This window comes from Arachis stenosperma, chromosome 3 (assembly GCF_014773155.1).
Source record: "Arachis stenosperma cultivar V10309 chromosome 3, arast.V10309.gnm1.PFL2, whole genome shotgun sequence".
In the NCBI taxonomy this organism is placed as follows: Eukaryota; Viridiplantae; Streptophyta; class Magnoliopsida; order Fabales; family Fabaceae; genus Arachis; species Arachis stenosperma.
The window spans coordinates 153,349,562-153,364,601 of NC_080379.1; the positions used below are offsets into that span (position 1 = coordinate 153,349,562).

Below are 15,040 nucleotides of genomic sequence, written 5' to 3' on the forward strand. Positions count from 1 at the left end.
CTATGCTAATGCATGGATCACCAAGAACCATGATCAAAGTGTGAACCTGAACCCAAAGAATTGGCTTACCATGGTTCGGGAGAAATACTTAGATTTCAATATGAAAAATGTAAGGTTGGCATTCAACTTGCCAATAATGCAAGGGGATGCACGCCCCTACACTAGAAGGGTCAACTTTGATCAAAGGTTGGACCAAGTCCTCATGGACATATGTGTGGAAAGAGCTCAGTGGAAAAGAAACTCCAAAGGCAAGCCAGTTCAATTGAGAAGGCATGACCTTAAACCCGTGGCTAGAGGATGGTTGGAATTCATCCAACGCTCCATCATTCCTACTAGCAACCGGTCTGAAGTAACTGTGGATTGGGCTATCATGATCTATAGTATCATGATTAGAGAGGAAGTGGAAGTTCATGAGATCATACCTCTAGAACTATACAAGGTTGCTGACAAACCTTCCACTTTAGCAAGGTTAGCCTTCCCTCATCTCATCTGTCACCTATGTAATTTAGCTGGAATTGTCATAGAGGAAGACATCCTCATTGAAGAGGACAAGCCCATCACTAAAAAGAGGATGGAGCAAATAAGAAAGCCCACTCATGGACCTCAACAAGAGCATGAGGAAGTCCCTCATCAAGAAATCCCTGAGATGCCTCAAGGGATGCATTTTTCTCCACACAACTATTGGGAGCAACTCAATACCTCTTTGGAAGATTTAAGTTCCAATATAGAGCAACTAAGGATGGAGCACCAAGAGCACTCCATTATTCTCCATGAAATTAGAGAGGATCAGATAGCCATGAGGGAAGAGCAACAAAGGCAAGGAAGAGACATAGAGGAGCTCAAGCGTTCCATTGGATCTTCAAGAGGAAGAACTAGCCGCCATCACTAAGGTGGACCTGTTCTTTGATTTCCTTGTTCTTATCTTTCTATTTTTCGATTTTTATGCTTTATGTGTTATCTATGTTTGTGTCTTCATTACATGATCATTAGTGTCTAGTGTCTATGTCTTAAAGCTATGAATAATTCCATGAATCCTTCACATTTCTTAAATGAAAAATGTTCCTAATTACAAAAGAATAAGAAGTACATGAATTTCAAATTTTATCTTGAAATTAGTTTAATTATTTTGATGTTGTGGCAATACTTTTTGTTATCTGAATGAATGCTTGAACAATGCATATTTTTTATAGTGAGGTTTATGAATGTTAAATTTGTTGGCTCTTGAAAGAATGATAAACAAAGAGAAATGTTATTGGTAATCTGAAAAATCATGAAATTGATTCTTGAAGCAAGAAAAAGCAGTGAATAACAAAGCTTGCGAAAAAAATTACGAAAAAGAAAAAGAAAGAAAAAGAAAAAGCAAGCAGAAAAAGCCAATAGCCCTTTAAACCAAAAGGCAAGGGTAAAAGGGATCCAAGGCTTTGAGCATTAATGGATAGGAGGGCCCAAAGGAATAAAATTCTGGCCTAAGCGGCTAAATCAAGTTGTCCCTAACCATGTGCTTATGGCATGAAGGTCCAAGTGGAAAGCTTGAGACTGAGTGGTTGAAGTCGTGATCCAAAGCAAAAAGAGTGTGCTTAAGAACTCTGGACACCTCTAACTGGGGACTCTAGCAAAGTTGAGTCACAATCTAAAATAGTTCACCCAGTTATGTGTCTATGGCATTTATGTATCCGGTGGTAATACTGGAAAACAAAGTGCTTAGGGCCACGGTCAAGACTCATAAAGTAGCTGTGTTCAAGAATCAACGTACAGAACTAGGAGAATCAATAACACTATCTAAATTCTGAGTTCCTAATGGATGCCAATCATTCTGAACTTCAAAGGATAAAGTGAGATGCCAAAACTGTTCAGAAGCAAAAAGCTACTAGTCCCGCTCATCTAATTGGAGCTAAGCTTCATTGATGTTTTGGAATTCATTGTATATTCTCTTCTTTTTATTTTATTTTTTTTCAGTTTCTTGGGGACAAGCAACAAGTTAAGTTTGGTGTTATGATGAGCGAATAATTTATACGCTTTTTGGCATTGTTTTTAGGTAGTTTTTAGTATGATTTAGTTAGTTTTTAGTATATAATTATTAGTTTTTATGGCAAAATCACATTTCTGGACTTTACTATGAGTTTGTGTGTTTTCTGTGATTTCAGGTATTTTCTGGCTGAAATTGAGGGACATGAGCAAAAATCTAATTCAGAGGCTGAAAAAAGACTGCAGATGCTGTTGGATTCTGACCTCCCTGCACTCGAAATGGATTTTCTAGAGTTACGGAAGCCAAATTAGGGCGCTCTCAATTGCGTTGGAAAGTAGACATCTGGACTTTCCAGAAATATATAATAGTCCATACTTTACCCGAGTTTTGATAACGCAAATTGGCATTTTAACACCAACTTTCTACCCTTTTCTGGCGTTAAACGCCAGAACTGGCATAAAAGCTGGCGTTTAACTCCAAGAAAAGCCTATGCACGTGAAAGCTTCAACTCTCAGCCCAAGCACACACCAAGTGGGCCCCAGAAGTGGATTTCTGCATCATTTACTTATTTCTGTAAATCCTAGGTTACTACTTCATTATAAATATGACCTTTTACTATTGTATTTTTATCTGGAGATCTTTAGACCATTTTGGAGACTATCTTTGTATCACTATTGATCTCTTGATCACGCTTAGGGGGATGGCTATTCGGCCATACCTGGACCTTCATCACTTATGTATTTTCAACGGTGGAGTTTCTACACCTCATAGATTAAGGTGTGGAGCTATGCTGTTCCTCATGAATTAATGCAATTACTACTGTTTTCTATTCAATTCAAGCTTATTTTTGTTCTAAGATGTTCATTCGCACTTCAACATGATGAATGTGATGATCAAGTGACACTCATCACCATTCTCACTTATGAACGCGTGCCTGACAACCACTTCCGTTCTACCTGAAAACAAGCTTGAATGCATATCTCTTGGCCTCCTGGTCCACGACGCATGGTTGCCTCTCTTGACAACAGAGCCTTCCATTCCGTGAGATCAGAGTCTTTGTGGTATAAGCTAGAATCAATTGGCAGCATTCTTGAGATCCGAAAAGTCTAAACCTTGTCTGTGGTATTCCGAGTAGGATCTGGGATGGGATGACTGTGACAAGCTTCAAACTCGCGAGTGCTGGGCGCAGTGAGGGTGCGCAAAAGGATCATTGGATCTTATTCCAACACAAGTGAGAATTGACAGATGATTAGCCCTACGTAACCCGTAGCCGGACCATTTTCACTGAGAGGACGGACGATAGCCATTGACAACGGTGATCCCCCAACATACAGCTTGCCATGGAAAGGAGTACGCATGACTGGATGAAAGCAGTAGGAAAGTACGGATTCAAAAGGAACAAAGCATCTCCATACTCTAATCTAAAATTCCTACCAATGGATTACATAAGTATCTCTATCCTATTTTATGTTTTATCTGTCTTTTAATTATCAAAACCCCATAACCATTTGAATCTGCCTGACTGAGATTTACAAGATGACCATAGCTTGCTTCAAGCCGACAATCTCCGTGGGATCGACCCTTGCTCACGTAAGGTATTACTTGGACGACCTAGTGCACTTGCTGGTCAGCTATGCGGAGTTGTGAAGAAAGTGTGTGAGATCATGATTTCGCGTACCAATTATTAAAATAAATTAATAAGAAAAGTCAATCCGGAAAATAGATGACTCTGAAGCCTTAACTGCTTTCTCCATATTTTATTCCCAACTTATTTATTGCCTGTCTTCCGATATTCTAAGTTTCCTGTCTAATGTTTTTTGAACATTCAACACCATTTTCTGTTTGTCTAACTAAGTAAATCACTTAACCATTGTTGCTTAGTCCATCAATCCTCGTGGGATCGACCTTCATTCACTTGAGGTACTACTTGGTATGACCCGGTGCACTTGATGTATTGCTTGAGAAATTGAGTTTAATATTATCCGGATTCTAAATCCGAATGATAGTAACATTCTTCTGATTCAAAGGATAGTGAAATGCCAAACCTATTCAGGATTGCAGTTGTAAACCCCACTTCAAGAAGAGACATGAGTTTAATTGAACTCTCACTCTCATGCAAATTCACATCCTAAGCTTATATTAGTTTTGGTTGCTTGAGGACAAGCAACAATTCAAGTTTGGTGTTGTGATGCATGAGCATCTTTCCTATCTTTTCCTAGTGAATTTGCATTTAAATTGTTGAGTTTAATCAAGATTTAATTATCTTTTAGCCACTATGGATGCTACTTTGAGTTCTGTGCAATTATGTTTATTTTAGGTAGCATTTGGCTGGATCTGATGGAGTTTCTGCAGAAAAAGAGAAGAAGGCGAATGATGTTGTTAACCCTGACCTCTCTATACTCAAACCTGAATAACTCGAGCTACAGAGGTCCAATGGACGTCTTTCTAAAAACGTTGAAAAGTTAACTTCTAGAGCTTTCCAACGATATATAATAGTCTATACTTATCTTCCATCAACTCTGCCAAGGCTGCGCCTAACTTGAGATTTCTCAAGTTAGGCGCAAGAAACAACAACAACACGCAACATTTGCTCTCCTCCAAGTAAGGCGCATTGCCTCCTCTTCAGTCCAAGTAAGGCGCCTTGTGTGGTGAATAGCATGAAGTTAGGCGCAGCTCTTAACCAAGTTAGGCATTGGATCCAGTGAAGCCAAGTGGTCCCCACGTTACAAGGCGTGGATTATTTAATTAATTCTGATTTAAATTTAAATTTTATTTTAAAATAGGAAAAGATATTATTTAAATTTTAGAAAATAGATTTTAAATTAATTAGGATTAGATATAAAAAGAAGAAATTTTTCTTCTGGGAATTATTCCATCTCATCCCAAAATTTCACAGTTTACCAGAATCCTAGTTTTCACTTTTTTCCATGAGCAACTAAACCTCCACTGTTAAAGTTAGGAGCTCTGTCTATTGTATGGATTGATTATGTTCCTTGTTTTTTTCTATTTTAACTGATGTACTGATTTATATTTCAAGATTTGTTTTCGTTTTTTATTTTATGAAATTGGATGGAACAGAAGTATGACCCTCTTTCTAATTGAGTTCTTGTATAATTTGGAAAAGCTCTTTACTTGAACAACAACTTGAAAATATATTCTCCTAAATTTCTAATTATCTGAATTTAACGGGATACGTGACATATAATCCTCTTATATTTGGATAATTAGAATTGTTGTGGCATAATAACTAGAATTAAACTTCACCCTCTAATTGGAATTAATTGACCAAGGAATTGGCGGTTGATGAATTTTAGAGGAGACTAAAAAGGTCTAAGGAATTAGGGTTTAGTCACATATAGTTTTCCATGAATTAATTCTTACATGATTAAAATAAAATAAAAGAAAAGCCAATTCGAAAAATAGATAACTCTGAAGCCTTAACTACTTTCTCCATATTTTATTCCCAACTTATTTATTGCCTGTCTTCTGATATTCTAAGTTTCCTGTCTAATTCTTTTTGAACTCTCAACACCATTTTCTGTTTGTCTAACTAAGTAAATCACTTAACCATTGTTGCTTAGTCCATCAATCCTCGTGGGATCGACCCTCATTAACTTGAGGTACGACTTGGTACGACCCGGTGCACTTGTCGATTAGTTTGTGGTTGTAAATTTCGCACCAAACACATAATAATCAGGACTCGGCCCACGTTACCAAAACTCATATTCATTAACCAAACACAAAAATACTAACGCAAGGATTTTCGAAACATACTCACCGAAATAACAAAATGAGGCAGCTGCGATTCTGAACTGACCCAGAAACAGCTCCGGTAACGGCCAGAAGCTCTAGTGGATCAACTATAATAACCACGCAGCATCAAAACCTTCTTGAATTCCAAAAAAACTGAAATCAAACTTAAAACTCTTACCGGCGGTGGAACTTAGTGGCAGCAGAGGCATTCCTAGCGGTAGAGGCTCGGCCCAGAGCTCCAGCGGTGGTCCCAGAAGTCTCAGAACCACTCCCGGTGGTCAGAAACATAGAGACGTAGCTTCCTTCTCTGGTAGCGACACCTGCGACGGCAGGAGCAGCGGTGGCTGGTGCAGGTCTACCCTCTCTATGCTCCCGTGCTTTCTCTCCCTCTTACTCTGTGTGGCTGGACAGCCTTCTTGACGGTACCGCGGCGGCGACTCCACACGCGGCGGTGACAGCGACGGCTTCACCTCCCTCCATGCGCCTCAATCTCCCATCAGTCTCTCTCTCACCCATCGTGGCTCTTTTTCCGACGGCGGATCGGCGGCTCTGTGGTGACGGTGTGGCAGGATGCCATGGTGGCTGAGCGCGGCGGTACATCCACACGCGATTGTGACACTGGCGGCACTAGCTTCCCCTGGCGACGATGAAGACGGCATGCCTGTAGCGGCTGCGCGACGCAACAGGGACTGGGCGGTGATGATTAGATTTTTGATGGTTTAGAATTTCACTAATGAAATCTCGTTGTAAAGTATAGTTCCTAAACCAAACAATAATCTTTTCATACAAAAAGTTGTTTGTCACTAGTACAAACCCCTAAAATTTATAAACCGAAGTATTGGACCTCGGGTCGTTCTCCCTAGGAATTGTAATGAAGTGTCTTGTTATTGGTTGTGAGTTATTTTGGGGTTTTGATAAGAGGCATGGAAGATAAATGGCAAGAAAGTAGACTAACAACTATAGAAGGTTCTTGGTAAGGTGTGAGAACTAGAAGTCCTATCCTAGTTATCCTTCTCAATTGTGATGAGAATTATTCATTGCTACCACTTAGTTAACCTCTAACCATGGAGGAAAGTCAAGTGGATGAATCAATTTGATTCCTCAAGTCCTAATCAACTCCTAAAGGAATGACTAGCTTTAGAGGCAGTCAAATCAATTAGCAATCTCTCCAATTATCAATCAACAAGGGAATTAGATAACTCAAGAGTCACCAATTACTCTACCTAGGCCAAGAGGAACAAAACCTACACTAAAATCCAACCAAGTATTTCATCAAACACTTGGAAGGTACAAAAGAAAAGCATAGTAAATTGAGAACAAGAATAGAATCTAACAACAATTATTGCAAAGAATTAACAACAACAATCAAGGAAATCACAATTATCATGAATTACCTCAAATTGCATTATTGAAAGAAAACAAAGAAACAACAATCTATCCAAAACAAAATGAAGAATTACAATTATTAAAGCACATAACTAGAAAGAGGAAGAGGGGAAGATTAAGAGTTGATAAAAGAAAAGTGAACCAAAGCATGAATTAAACCTAGATCTAAGAAGAGAGATTAACCTAAACCTAATCCTAATTCTAGAGAGAAGTGAGAGCTTCTCTCTCTAAAACTACTCTAAAATTAAAACTATGACTAATGGTAATGAACTCATTCCTTTCCCCCTTCAATCATTGATCCTTTTATTCCTTTCTATCAGCAATTGGCGCCAAAATGGGTTCAGAAACCCTTCCAAATCGCCAGGCATGTGTTGCTTTAATGAAGTCATGTGCCGACTGTGACGCGTGCGCGCACGGTACGCGTGCGCGCCCCTGGCCGATTCTGCAATGTGCGCGCGAGCGCCTTGTGCGCGTGCGCGTGCTTGGCTGATTTCACTTCTTTGACTTTTCATGCTTCTCTCCACTTGTATGCTTCCTTCCTTGCTCCCCTTGATCTATGCCTAACCTATTTCAATCCTGGAATTACTAGCAAACACATCAAGGCATCTTATGGAATCAAAGAGGAATTAGAATTCATCAAAATAAGGATTAAAAAGCATGTTTTTACACTTAAGCACAAATACAGGAGAGATTACAAAACCATGCTAATTCATAGGTGATGAGCGGATAATTTGTATACTTTTTGGCATTGTTTTTAGTATGTTTTTGATATGATATAGTTAGTTTTTAGTATATTTTTATTAGTTTTTAATTAAAATTCACTTTTCTGGACTTTACTATGAGTTTGTGTGTTTTTCTGTGATTTCAGGTATTTTCTGGCTGAAATTGAGGGACCTGAGCAAAAATCTGATCCTGAGACCAAAAAGGACTGCAGATGCTGTTGGATTCTGACCTCCCTGCACTCGAAGCGGATTTTCTGGAGCTACAGAAGCCCAATTGGCGCGCTCTCAACGGCGTTGGAAAGTAGACATCCTGGGCTTTCCAGCAATATATAATAGTCCATACTTTGCCCAAGATTTGATGGCCCAAACCGGCGTTCAAAGTCACCTCAAGGAATCCCAGCGTTAAACGCTGGAACTGGCACCCAAATGGGAGTTAAACGCCCAAACTGGCACCAAAGCTGGCGTTTAACTCCAAGAAGAGTCTCTACACGAAATTGCTTCATTGCTCAGCCCAAGCACACACCAAGTGGGCCCGGAAGAGGATTTTATGTCATTTACTCATTTCTGTACACCCTAGGCTACTAGTTTCTTATAAGTAGGACCTTTTACTATTGTATAGAAATCTTTTGATCACTTTTAGATCTCTAGATCATCTTTGGACATTTTAGTTCTTAGATCATTGGGAGGCTGGCCATTCGGCCATGCCTAGACCTTATGCTTATGTATTTTCAACGGTGGAGTTTCTACACACCATAGATTAAGGTGTGGAGCTCTGCTGTACCTCGAGTATTAATGCAACTACTATTGTTCTTTCATTCAAATTCCGCTTGTTCTTTATCCAAGATATCACTTGTTCTTCAACATGATGAAGGTGATGATTGACGCCCATCACCATTCTCACTCATGAACAAAGTGACTGACAACCACTCTTGTTCTACAAGCATTTGAGGCTTGGTGAATATCTCTTGGATTCCTGATTGCACGATGCATGGGTGATCGCCTGACAACCGAGTGCTCGCCTGACAAACGAGCCAACCATTCCGTGAGATCAGAGTCTTCGTGGTATAGGCAAGAACTGATGGCAGCATTCAAGAGAATCCGGAAGGTCTAACCTTGTCTGTGGTATTCTGAGTAGGATTCAATGATTGAATGACTGTGACGTGCTTCAAACCTGTAACCTACTGGGCGTTAGTGACAGACGCAAAAGAGTTATTCTATTCCGGTAGGGGAGGGAACCACACCGGTGATTGGCAGCACTGTGACAGAGTGTGTGCATTAGCTTTCACTGCGAGGATGGGAGGTAGCTGCTGACAACAGTGAGACCCTATACGAGCTTGCCATGGAAAGGAGTAAGAAGGGTTGGATGAAGACAGTAGGAAAGCAGAGAGACGGAAGGGAAGGCATCTTCATGCGCTTATCTGAAGTTCCTACCAATGAATTACATAAGTATCACTATCTTTATCTTTTATGTTATTTTCGTTCATCACCATATATATCTGAGTTTGCCTGACTAAGATTTACAAGATGACCATAGCTTGCTTCAATACTAACAATCTCCGTGGGATCGACCCTTACTCACGTAAGGTTTATTACTTGGACGACCCAGTGCACTTGCTGGTTAGTTGTACGAAGTTGTGTAATGCCATGGTATTGAGCGCACCAAGTTTTTGGAGCCATTACCAGGGATTATGAGAGTTGTGAAAAAGTATAGTTCACAATTTCGCGCACCAAGTTTTTGGCGCCGTTGCCGGGGATTGTTCTAGTTTTGAGCAAGCCTTTGGTAACATCAGTGCCAAGATCCGGCAACAACATCAAATTTTTGGTGTTATTGCCCGGGATTGTTCAGGCTGGACAACTGACGGTTCATCTTGTTGCTTAGATTAGGTATTTTTTTTCGAAATTCTTGAAGATGAATTCTAGAGTTTCATGATGATTTGTTGAAATCTGGCTGGCTGAGAAGCCATGTCTAATCTGATTGGACCGAGGTTTCAACTTATCACCACAAGAGCTTGTTGATTTCGTATCAATCTTGCTTTTGGAGCAGTGATTTGCTAAGGCTTGGCTGACCTTTGGTCATGTCTAGTGTTTTGGACCGAAGCTTTCTTTGGAAGCTTGGCTGGCTGTGAAGCCATGTCTAATTCCTGGACCGGAGTCTTAGACTAGCATTGCACTGATTCCTGGAATTCTCATTAAGAATTTTGATACCTTCTTTTTCCACTTAATTTTCGAAAAACACAAAAAAATTAAAAATAAAAAAATCATAAAATTCAAAAATATTTCTTGTTTGAGTCTAGTGTCTCATCCTAAGTTTGGTGTCAATTGCATGCATTCATATGTCTTAGTGATCTTCAAGATGTTCTTGATGATTCACTTGCTCTGATCTTTGAATTCTATTGACTTGAGTATTTTGTGTGTCTCATATGCATTTTCAGTTCATTAGTGTCAGTAGTATACAAACTGCTAAGTTTGGTGTCTTGCATGCATTGTTATTTGATTCTTGTTGCATTTTAATTATTAAAAATCCAAAAATATTTTTAATTTGTGTCTTTTCAAGTCAATGATACAAGGGATTGAAGATTCAGAACACACTGCAGAGGAATTATACAGAAAAAGTTGAGCATTCAAAAATGCCCAGTGAAGAAGGCAGACTGGCGTTTAAACGCCAGCCAGGGCACCTGGTTGGGCGTTTAACGCCCAAAAAGGTAGCATTTTGGGCGTTAAACGCCAGAATGTATACCATTCTGGGCGTTTAACGCCAGGATGGTGCTAGGGGGAAGATTTTGTTTTCAAATCAATTTTTTTCAAGTTTTTCAAAATCAAATCTTTTTCAAATCAAATCTTTTCACTCAAATGTTTTCAAAATTAATTTCTTTCCTTTCAAAGATACTTACTAACAATTAATGATTTGATTGAACATTTTTTGCCTTTTCTGTTAAGGAAGGTTTTATGTTTGAATCATATCTTTTCTTGTTAGGCAAGTCACTAATTTTCCAAATCAAATCTTTTAAAATAATTTTCAAAACATATCTTTTAAAATGGTTTTCAAATCATATCTTCTCAATCACATCTTTTTAAGACAATAACCTTTCAATCATATTTTTTTTATCATATCTTTTTCAAATTAGTTTTCAATCAAATCTTTTTAGTTTCTAATTTCAAAATCTTTTTCAAAAATCACTTGATTTCTCTTCCACTTTCAATTTTCGAAAATTATCAATCAAATTTTCAAAATGTTTTCAAAATCTTTTAATTGAATTTTCGAAAATCCTCTTCCCTCCTTCTCACATCCTTCTATTTATGGAGTACCACTCCTTCTAAATGCACAATTCGAACCTTATCTAATTAAAGTTCGAATTCTTCTTCCCCTTCTTCTTTCTATTTCTCTTTTCCTCTGACATTTCAAGGAATCTCTATACTGTGACATAGAGGATTCCACATTTTCTTTTTCTCTTCTCTTTCATATGAGCAGGAGCAGAGACAAAGGCATTCTTGTTGAAGCTGATCCTGAACCCGAAAGGACCTTGAAGAGAAAGCTAAGAGAAGCCAAAGCACAACTCTCTTTAGAGGACCTGACCGAATTCTTCAAAAAAGAAGAACCCATGGCAGCCGAAAACAACAACAATGCCAACAATGCAAGGAAGGTGCTGGGTGACTTTACTGCACCTACTCCCGACTTCTATGGGAGAAGCATCTCTATCCCTGCCATTGGAGCAAACAACTTTGAGCTTAAGCCTCAATTAGTTTCTCTAATGCAACAGAATTGCAAGTTCCATGGACTTCCAATGGAAGATCCTCATCAGTTTTTAGCTGAATTCTTGCAAATCTGTGACACAGTCAAGACTAATGGGGTTAACCCTGAGGTCTATAGAATGATGCTATTCCCTTTTGCTGTAAGAGACAGAGCTAGAATATGGTTGGATTCTCAACCTAAAGAAAGCCTGGACTCTTGGGAAAAGCTAGTCAATGCCTTCTTGGCAAAGTTCTTTCCACCACAAAGATGGAGTAAGCTTAGAGTGGAAGTCCAAACCTTCAGACAGAAGGATGGAGAATCCCTCTATGAAGCTTGGGAAAGATACAAACAATTAATCAGAAGATGTCCTTCAGACATGCTTTCTGAATGGAGCATCATAGGTATTTTCTATGATGGTCTCTCTGAACTATCTAAGATGTCCTTGGATAGCTCTGCTGGAGGATCTCTTCATCTGAAGAAGACGCCTGCAGAAGCTCAAGAATTGATTGAAATGGTTGCAAATAACCAATTCATGTACACTTCTGAAAGGAATCCTGTGAACAATGGGACTAGTCAGAAGAGAGGAGTTCTTGAGATTGACACTCTGAATGCCATATTGGCTCAGAATAAAATATTGACTCAACAAGTCAATTTGATTTCTCAAAGTCTGTCTGGAATGCAAAATGCACCAAACAGTACTAAGGATGCTTCATCTGAGGAAGAAGCTTATGATCCTGAGAACCCTTCCATGGAAGAGGTGAATTACCTAGGAGAACCCTATGGAAATACCTACAATTCTTCATGGAGAAATCACCCAAATCTCTCATGGAAGAATCAAGAGAGACCTCAACAAGGTTTCAATAACAATAATGGTGGAAGAAACAGGTTTAGCAATGGCAAGCCTTTTCCATCATCTTCTCAGCAACAGACAGAGAGTTCTAAGCAGAATACTTCTGACTTAGCAACAATGGTCTCTGATCTAATAAAGACCACTCAAAGTTTCATGAATGAAACAAGGTCCTCCATCAGAAATTTGGAAGGACAAGTGGGTCAGCTGAGCAAGAAAGTTACTGAACTCCCTCCTAGTACTCTCCCAAGTAATACAGAAGAAAATCCAAAAGGAGAGTGCAAGGCCATCAACATGGCCGAATATGGAGAGGAAAGAGAGGAAGAAGACGCCACTGAGAAAGACCCCAGTGGGCGTGCACCACTCTCCTCTGAGTTCCTCAATGAGGAACCATGGGAATCTGAGGCTCAAAATGAGACCATAGAGATTCCATTGGACTTACTTCTGCCATTCATGAGCTCTGATGAGTATTCTTCCTCTGAAGAGGATGAGTATGTTACTGAAGAGCAAGTTGCTAAATACCTTGGAGCAATCATGAAACTAAATGACAAGTTATTTGGAAATGAGACTTGGGAAGATGAACCTCCCTTGCTCACCAAAGAACTGGATGACTTGTCTAGGCAGAAACTGCCTCAAAAGAGGCAGGATCCTGGGAAGTTTTCTATACCTTGTACCATAGGCACCATGACCTTCAAGAAGGCCTTGTGTGACTTAGGGTCAAGTGTGAACCTCATGCCCCTCTCTGTAATGGAGAAATTAGGGATCTTAGAGGTGCAAGCTGCAAGAATCTTATTAGAGATGGCAGACAACTCAAGAAAACAAGCCCATGGACTTGTAGAGGATGTTCTGGTTAAAGTTGAAGACCAGTACATTCCTACTGATTTCATAGTCCTAGAGACTGGGAAGTGCATGGATGAATCCATCACCCTTGGCAGACCCTTCCTAGCCACAGCAAAGGCTGTGATTGATGTTGACAGAGGAGAGTTAATCATTCAAGTGAATGAAAAATCCTTGGTGTTTAAGGCCCAAGGATATCCCTCTGTCATCATGGAGAGGAAGCATGAAGAGCTCCTCTCAAAACAGAGCCAAACAGAGCCCCCACAGTCAAACTCTAAGTTTGGTGTTGGGAGGCTACAACCAAACTCTAAGTTTGGTGTTGAAACCCCACATTCAAACTCTAAGTTTGGTGTTGGGAGGTTTCAACACGGTTCTGAGCATTTCTGAGGCTCCATGAGAGCCCTCTGTCAAGCTAATGACATTAAAGAAGCGCTTGTTGGGAGGCAACCCAATGTTTTATAATTAATTATTTTCTTTTGTTATTTTATCTTTTTTTTGTAAGTTGATGATCATAAGAAGTCACAAAAACAATGAAAAAAGCAAAAACAGAATGAAAAACAGGAAGAAAAACAGCACACCCTGGAGGAGAAGAAACTGGCGTTCAAACGCCAGTAATGCTAGCTGTTGGGCGTTTAACGCCCAGTCTGGCACCATTCTGGGCGTTTAACGCCAGAAAGGGGCACCAGACTGGCGTTAAACGCCAGTAAAGGGCAAGAACCTGGCGTTAAACGCCAGGAATGGGCACCAGCCCGGCGTTTAACGCCAGAAATGGCTCAAAACGTGATTTTGAGCAACATTTGGTGCAGGGATGACTTTTCCTTGACACTACAGGATCTGTGGACCCCATAGGACCCTACCATCACTCTCTCTCTTCTTCCCCCATTCACCAATCACCTCAACACCTCTTCCCCAAAAACCCCTCACCTATCAAATCCCATCTTTCTCTTCACCACTCACATCCATCCCTCATAAACCCCACCAACCTCACCCTTCAAATTCAAACCACTCTCCCTCCCAAACCCACCCATAATGGCCGAACCTTTACCCCCCTCTCTCCTATAAATACCCTTCTTCAACTCTTCATTTTCACACAACCTAAACACCCTTTCTTCCCCCTTCTTGGCCGAATACACCACCATCTCCCTCTTCTTCATTTCTTCTTCTTCTACTCTCTTCTTTCTTCTTTTGCTCGAGGACGAGCAAACATTTTAAGTTTGGTGTGGTAAAAGCGTTGCTTTTTCGTTTTTCCATAACCATTTATGGCATCCAAGGCCGGAGAAACCTCTAAAAAGAGGAAAGGGAAGGCAAAAGCTTCCACCTCCGAGTCATGGGAGATGGATAGATTCCTCTCAAGGGTGCATCAAGACCACTTCTATGAAGTTGTGGCCTTGAAGAAGGTGATCTCCGAGGTCCCCTTTTCACTCAAAAAGGGTGAATATCCGGAGATCCGCCATGAGATCCAAAGAAGAGGTTGGGAAGTTCTTACCAACCCCATTCAACAAGTCGGAATCTTGATGGTTCAAGAGTTCTATGCCAATGCATGGATCACAAAGAACCATGACCAAAGTGTGAACCCGAATCCAAAGAACTATCTCACTATGGTTCGGGGGAAATACTTGGATTTTAGTCCGGAGAGTGTGAGGGTGGCGTTCAACTTGCCTATGATGCAAGGAGATGAGCATCCTTACACTAGAAGGGTCAACTTTGATCAAAGGTTGGACCAAGTCCTCACAGTCATATGTGAAGGGGGCGCACAATGGAAGCAAGATTCAAGAGGAAAGCCGGTCCAATTGAGAAGG

The 15,040-nt window shown here is 40.1% G+C and overlaps 1 non-coding gene across 1 annotated transcript; it reads right to left on the reverse strand.

Annotated features, from left to right (window-relative positions):
• Window positions 1-11,831: 11,831 nt before the first annotated feature.
• On the reverse strand, window positions 11,832-11,939 carry LOC130971882 (small nucleolar RNA R71). Its single transcript, XR_009083086.1, has one exon. It is a non-coding gene; the product is annotated as a small nucleolar RNA R71 (small nucleolar RNA).
• Window positions 11,940-15,040: the final 3,101 nt, after the last annotated feature.